The sequence below is a fragment of the Hoplias malabaricus genome, chromosome X1 (genome assembly GCF_029633855.1).
Source record: "Hoplias malabaricus isolate fHopMal1 chromosome X1, fHopMal1.hap1, whole genome shotgun sequence".
Classification (NCBI taxonomy): domain Eukaryota; kingdom Metazoa; phylum Chordata; class Actinopteri; order Characiformes; family Erythrinidae; genus Hoplias; species Hoplias malabaricus.
The window spans coordinates 21423769-21429952 of record NC_089818.1 but is presented as its reverse complement, the minus strand read 5'-3'; the positions used below and the strand labels follow the sequence as shown (position 1 = coordinate 21429952).

Sequence of the window (6184 nt, the reverse complement as noted above, 5' to 3'; positions counted from 1 at the left end):
TAAAAGATATTTGTACATGTAATATTTGCTAGAGTATGAATTAATGGTTTGGTTTATAATTTGTCATCTATTTGTTTGATACACCATCTATTATTCCTACAGTAACATCTACACCATCAACTCCTGGTAAACTCTTAAACCAGCTCTTTTAATTTTCATTTTGTTCCAGAGAACAGAGCAAATCTATTCAACTGCTTTTAAAGTAAAAAAAATAAAATAAAATAATATATATATATTAATATAATCATCACTGATATCAGTGGCGGATGCTGGTCTTTCAAGGAGGGGAAGCTCAATTTCGGCCTACATCATAAAAAGTGTCGGTTTATTTATACTATAAATTCTACCCTTCGTTCCTTTTTAAGAAAATGATCTTTGACCCTGTCGTACCAACAAGGCGTCTTTTCCAGGGACTTGACTAGTGTCCTCTCAATGGCCAGCAGAGCTAGGCTGCTTAAACGGCCTTGGCCCATGTGAAGTGTGTCCGCCTGTGCTCCCATGGATCTTTACACCAAAGGATCGCTGATTCGCTCATTTCGCTGTCAATCAAAAACGGATTCAGCCTCAGACAGATCATCCAATCATCATGCAGAAGCTGAGCGTCCGGGCCAGCCGAGGCCAGCCCACTGCCCCATAGACCCCCAGAGACGCTGAGCGTCCGATGGGCGGGACAAAGCCCAGAATTTATCCAATGACTCGTCTCGTTTCGCTGCACTTTGCTGCACTTCTCTGCTTCGCTATTGAACTCTGTGGACACACAGCATCCACGCTGTTTAAATCACTGTGAAGCTGCGGGAATGATTGAGAGGAAAGCCCCGTCTTTACCAGTGTTAAGAAGCTGATTCTGAACAAAAGTTGAGCACGTTGTAGTGTATATTTATTCAATGACATGTACACACAACAGTATATATTTGATCACTTATTTTTTTACATTTTAGGGGAAGCTGAGCTCCCCTTGCAGTCTTAGAGCAATCACCACTGATATATATATAGTTTTATATATATAGTTTTTCAAACTACTCAGATTTATGAAAAATAAGACAATTAATACTGCAGATCAAAATCTGTAAAATAAAATGTTAACACAGCAGGAGAGTGTTTGAATTTTTAATTACAATTTTATGTTACAGAAAGTTTATCATTTTTACATTAAATTATTGCTAGACTAATAATCAGTTGATGTTTTGTGTTTTATTTTTTTGTCATTGATTTGAACATCAGCAGTTAGTACTACATTGTCACCTACCACACTGACTCCTACTGGTAAGTTCCAAATTTCCAAAACCTGTTTTTACATGAATATATTAAAAAGCATAATGTATATGAAATGTTCACTACTGATCACTGTAATTTTTTACATTTTTATAGGTTTGAGGCCTGTTGTGGTTTATGGGGAAATTACAAAAAAAATCTAAAACAATAAAGAATTAAATGCTAATTTGTTGTCTCTACTCACAAATATATATATATATATATATATATATATATTATGAATGAATTAATAAAATGCACCTTCATATTCATTATCTGTAACCCTTAGCAGTTCAGGGTCTCAGTGGGTCCAGAGCCTACCTGGAAGGAACACACCCTGGAGGGGGCACCAGTCCTTCACAGGGCAACAAACACACACACACACACTTTTGATTCGCCAGTCCACCTACCAACATGTGTTTTTTGGAGCGTGGGAGGAAATCAGAGCTGAATGAAATTCAAAATAATCAGTAATAGCTGAATAACTGGTTTATGTTTTTGTGATGTTGTCTGTGTGTTTTACAGGTAGTACAATTTATATAATTCAAGTACGTGTTTTATCTGGAGCTGGAAAAGATGTGGTATTCCAGGATCTACAGTCAGTAAGTGGCTTCTTCCAAGACTGGAAATAATAGTATTGTCAGGATCACGGGGCGGACTGACGGAGGCGGACGCACTCGCTAAAACACAGTACTTTATTAACGAAATATAACAAAACAAAGAGACTTTAACAGAAAGACAACAAACAGGGAGCCAAGCAGGCTAAACTGGACACAGGGAGCTAAACAGGGCAAACGGGACAGACAGACTAAAGAGATAACCAGACTACAAAACGAAACAACGACAGAGGAAATGAAACGACAACATGAAACGACAACGTGGAAAACAATGATGGAGAAACTGCAGAGACAGACAGACAGACTTGATAACAGGGACCGAAACAGTACAAATGACCGACCAGAGGAAGTGATACAAGGGGACTATACTTAACACAGACGAGACGCACCTGAGACAGATAACGAGGGGGAGGAGGAAAGGCGGGACATAGGCGGAGACATGCACAACAACAAACAGAGCCATGTGCTGAGAGAGCACATGGCGGGGAAAACAGACCTGACAGGACAAGGGCGAGACAAGTATACTATTCTCATAACTTAAACATTTGATTATCACTTATTTGCAAAATTACAATTTCATTTGTGAATATTCATGTTTTGATCTTATTATTCTCATAATTTCTTGTTTGCATGAACAAAAGCTTTTTTCAAAATATTGCTTTAAAAATATCTTCTTTGAATTCAGTTTTTAAAAATAAAGTATTTTAGTTTGAAGAGCCTAGTTGAAGACATATTTTAAAAAGCAATATTTGAATTATATTATAACATAAAACATAATGTAGAAGGTGCACTGTAACTTGCAATAATTAGTTCTACAGTCTATGTAATAAAATCACTGATGATAAGCTGGACACAGTCATGCATCAAACCCACAAAGCTATTAAAAAAATAAAACATTTTCAATGAATGTTTACAAATATATTTTTCTTGTGTTTGTGTGTGTGTGTGTGTGTGTGTGTGTGTGTGTGATTTCAGTATGCACAGTATTTGCAAAGCAAATATCTGTCTTCGTTGTGTTCCAGCTGTACACTGAACATAGTAAACATCCAGTAAAACTGATAGAGGCCCTGAAGCATTCCTGAAACTCAAACCTCATTCCTCCTGTTCTGCCTGTTCCAACTCACACTGTTCTGCTTTATTCTGGATTCATATCAGCATGGGTAATTAATTTTTTTAGGGGGCTTTATGTTTAAAATGTGGCAGGTGCACTGTATAATCTTATGTATTGTATCTTTTATCACAAAGAGTGCTAATAAAGACTTAATAGAATGCAAAATAAAATGTATTTGTGGATCCAATTTACATAACATATGAAACCTATGTCATATTTAAAACGTTTAAAACATGTGTAGACACCCCATATAATTAATGAAATTGGTTACTTTTAACTGCACAATCTGGGGTTCGTTTCCCAAAAGCATATTTGCTAACTACGTTAGCAACTTAGATACATAGTTGGAACGATGCAGTTGCGATGCAAGTGTTTCTCAAAACAGTCCTTGGAACTATCAAGGTAACTACGTTGGTAACTTGCATAGTCTGAAACATCATTAAATGACACAGGTTCACAACACTGTCATTAATTGTGTAATTGGAACTACAGTTTCAGGTCTGTGGTTAGAAGCTTAGTTCCTGGTGACTACGTGATCGATGATGGAAGACACAGTAGAATTAGGGTACTGTATAGTGTGTGTGTGTGTGTGTATATATATATATATATATATATATATATATATATATATATATATATATATATATATATATATACACACACACACACACACTATATAGTACCCTAATTCTACTGTGTCTTCCATCATCGATCACGTAGTCACCAGGAACTAAGCTTTATGATATATATATATATATATATATATATATATATATATATATATATATATATATCATAAATAAAATTATATAATGTTTACCTATGGTTTAATAGTGAATTGTGGTCATAACTCTCATATTTTTGCATAATTTTACAATTTTGCAAGTTTCCCACTGTGAAAGCCAGACCAAACACGTCTGGAAACATTGTAGTTTGGACTACAGTGGTTTAAACCAATATGGTTTGGGTTGATGGTTTTGGGAAACGGTCAGACTTCAGATGTTGGTTAGTTTAACGATGCATCATACCACGTTAGCTCAATGCCAATGATCCAAAAACACACGTTGGTAGGTGGATTGGAAACTCAAAAGTGTCCATAGATGGGAGTGTGTGTGTGTGTTGCACTGTGAAGGACTGGCGCCCCCTCCTGAATGTATTCCTGCCTTGCACCCAATGTTTTCGTAAAACAATACCATAACACAGTGTTAAGGGAATGAAAGCTGCTAATCTTTAAGTATTGCTCTCCTGTTCCTTTTATTCAAAATTATCTCTAAGCTCACACAATGTTCACACATAATGGTCATTCTTAGTTCAAAACATCATATATATAAAAAAAAGTCATGATGAGGTATTTAAAACCAGGGTTTAATTTAAAGCAAAATACACATATACTCTTGGATACAGTATTATCCCCAAGAAAAGAAAAAAAAAACTGGTGTACATGTTATTGCAGTAAATACTTACAATTTGGTTATTTATTGTAAAATTAAAGGAACAATATCATTGTTAGTACTCCTCACAGACAGTCACCTGGAGTGGGACTCGAACCCACAACCTTCAGGTCCCTGGAACGTTGTGACTGTGACACTACCTGTAATAATGCGGGTGTGTCAGAGTGGTCAAGGAATCAGGGAAGGAGGTTTATGAAGGATAGATGTATTAACAATTAACAAAAGGTAACTAGACAGATGTAAGCTAACACTAAACAAGGCTAAGGATCATTGACATAACGCAAAGACAGCAAACAAACATACAATGACCCACAAACAGGAAATACTGACAAGGACTATATAAAGACAACACCAACACCAAGAAACACCTGGGTATGAATTAAGACACATGACACTAGAAACACAAGGGAAGGTTATCACATGACCAGGGAACAAGCAGGAAGCAGACACAAGACAGGGCGGAACAGTCACATGACAAGGGGGGCACAAACAAGAAAGAAAACAGAACTTACTACACTCTAAAAGCATGCCTCACCAACAGGACAAGACACTAGACTAAACAGGGGACTGGACTCAAGACAAGACTGGACTAGGCAGGGGAACAGGGACCAGAACATTAACAGGAACAGACACAAACACGGTGACAGGGACAACGACAAGGGTTGTAACAGGTACTGGGACAGGAACAGAAACAGGGACCAAAACAGGGACAGTAACAACCGGTGTTATGTCCATGGGGCCTGAACTTAAAGTTTGTGAGGACTCGGGAGCCTGGGCACTTAAAGCAGGAGCGAGACTGGAGACAGGAGCAGGACTCTTGGACTTCTTCTTTTTGGCCTCCAGCTGTAGTTACTTCCATAAATCCTACAGACAATCCTAAATCACCTGCTACCTCTTTGATAAGGTGAGTCATTCTGTAATAATGCAGGTGTGTCCGAGTGGTCAAGGAGTAAGGGAAACAGAACACAAAACTAAGCACATTACACTACCTGCTGTGCCACCATGCCACCCTACTATGCACCTGTTACTATAAAATAAAAAAATGAGTGGGAGTGGGAGAAAGGTTGCATTTTGAATTAAAATGATACATTACAAACTTATTAGTACATTATTGAACAGTACAAAGCACAGCCCAGACAGTGTCCAATGACCACACTGAACAAGCTGGACTTGCTGCTGAGTAAGAGCGTACAGAGCTGATCTAAGATTCCACAGCAAGGCTAAAATCTGCATTGTTCCTCCAATATTTTTTATAATTCTTAATTCTTTAATTATTATTATCGTCATTAATTTTTTTTACATTTAAGTTTTTACAACCCGTTTAAGAATATTTTTTTTTTAACTCAAGGGTAATAGAAGTGTTAAAACCACAAAAACATCTACATTCCTCAGCTCCTCAGGGTAATTCCAGAATATTGTCTTCAGGACTCACTTCCTTGTAAAATATATTCTTCTATAATCATGAGAAAATCTTTTTAAAGTTAAAGTGTTTACCTCTTTTAATGTTTAGCTTTAGCCTGCAGAATTGTTATTTATCATTAATAATTACATGCATAAAGTTTACTGTAAAAACAAGACCAGATGACTTTGGACTAAAATCTATAAAATAAAAAAATGAGTGGGAGTGGGAGAAAGGTTGCATTTTGAATTAAAATGATACATTACAAACTTATTAGTACATTATTGAACAGTACAAAGCACAGCCCAGACAGTGTCCAATGACCACACTGAACAAGCTGGACTTGTTGCTGAGT

General features: G+C 36.8%; 1 long non-coding RNA gene across 1 annotated transcript; it reads left to right on the top strand.

The window, feature by feature from the left end:
• Positions 1–1130: 1130 nt before the first annotated feature.
• Positions 1131–3041, top strand: LOC136675425 (uncharacterized). The gene is made up of 3 exons (XR_010796197.1): positions 1131–1263; positions 1777–1853; positions 2844–3041. It is a non-coding gene; the product is annotated as an uncharacterized lncRNA (long non-coding RNA).
• The last annotated feature ends 3143 nt before the right edge of the window (positions 3042–6184 follow it).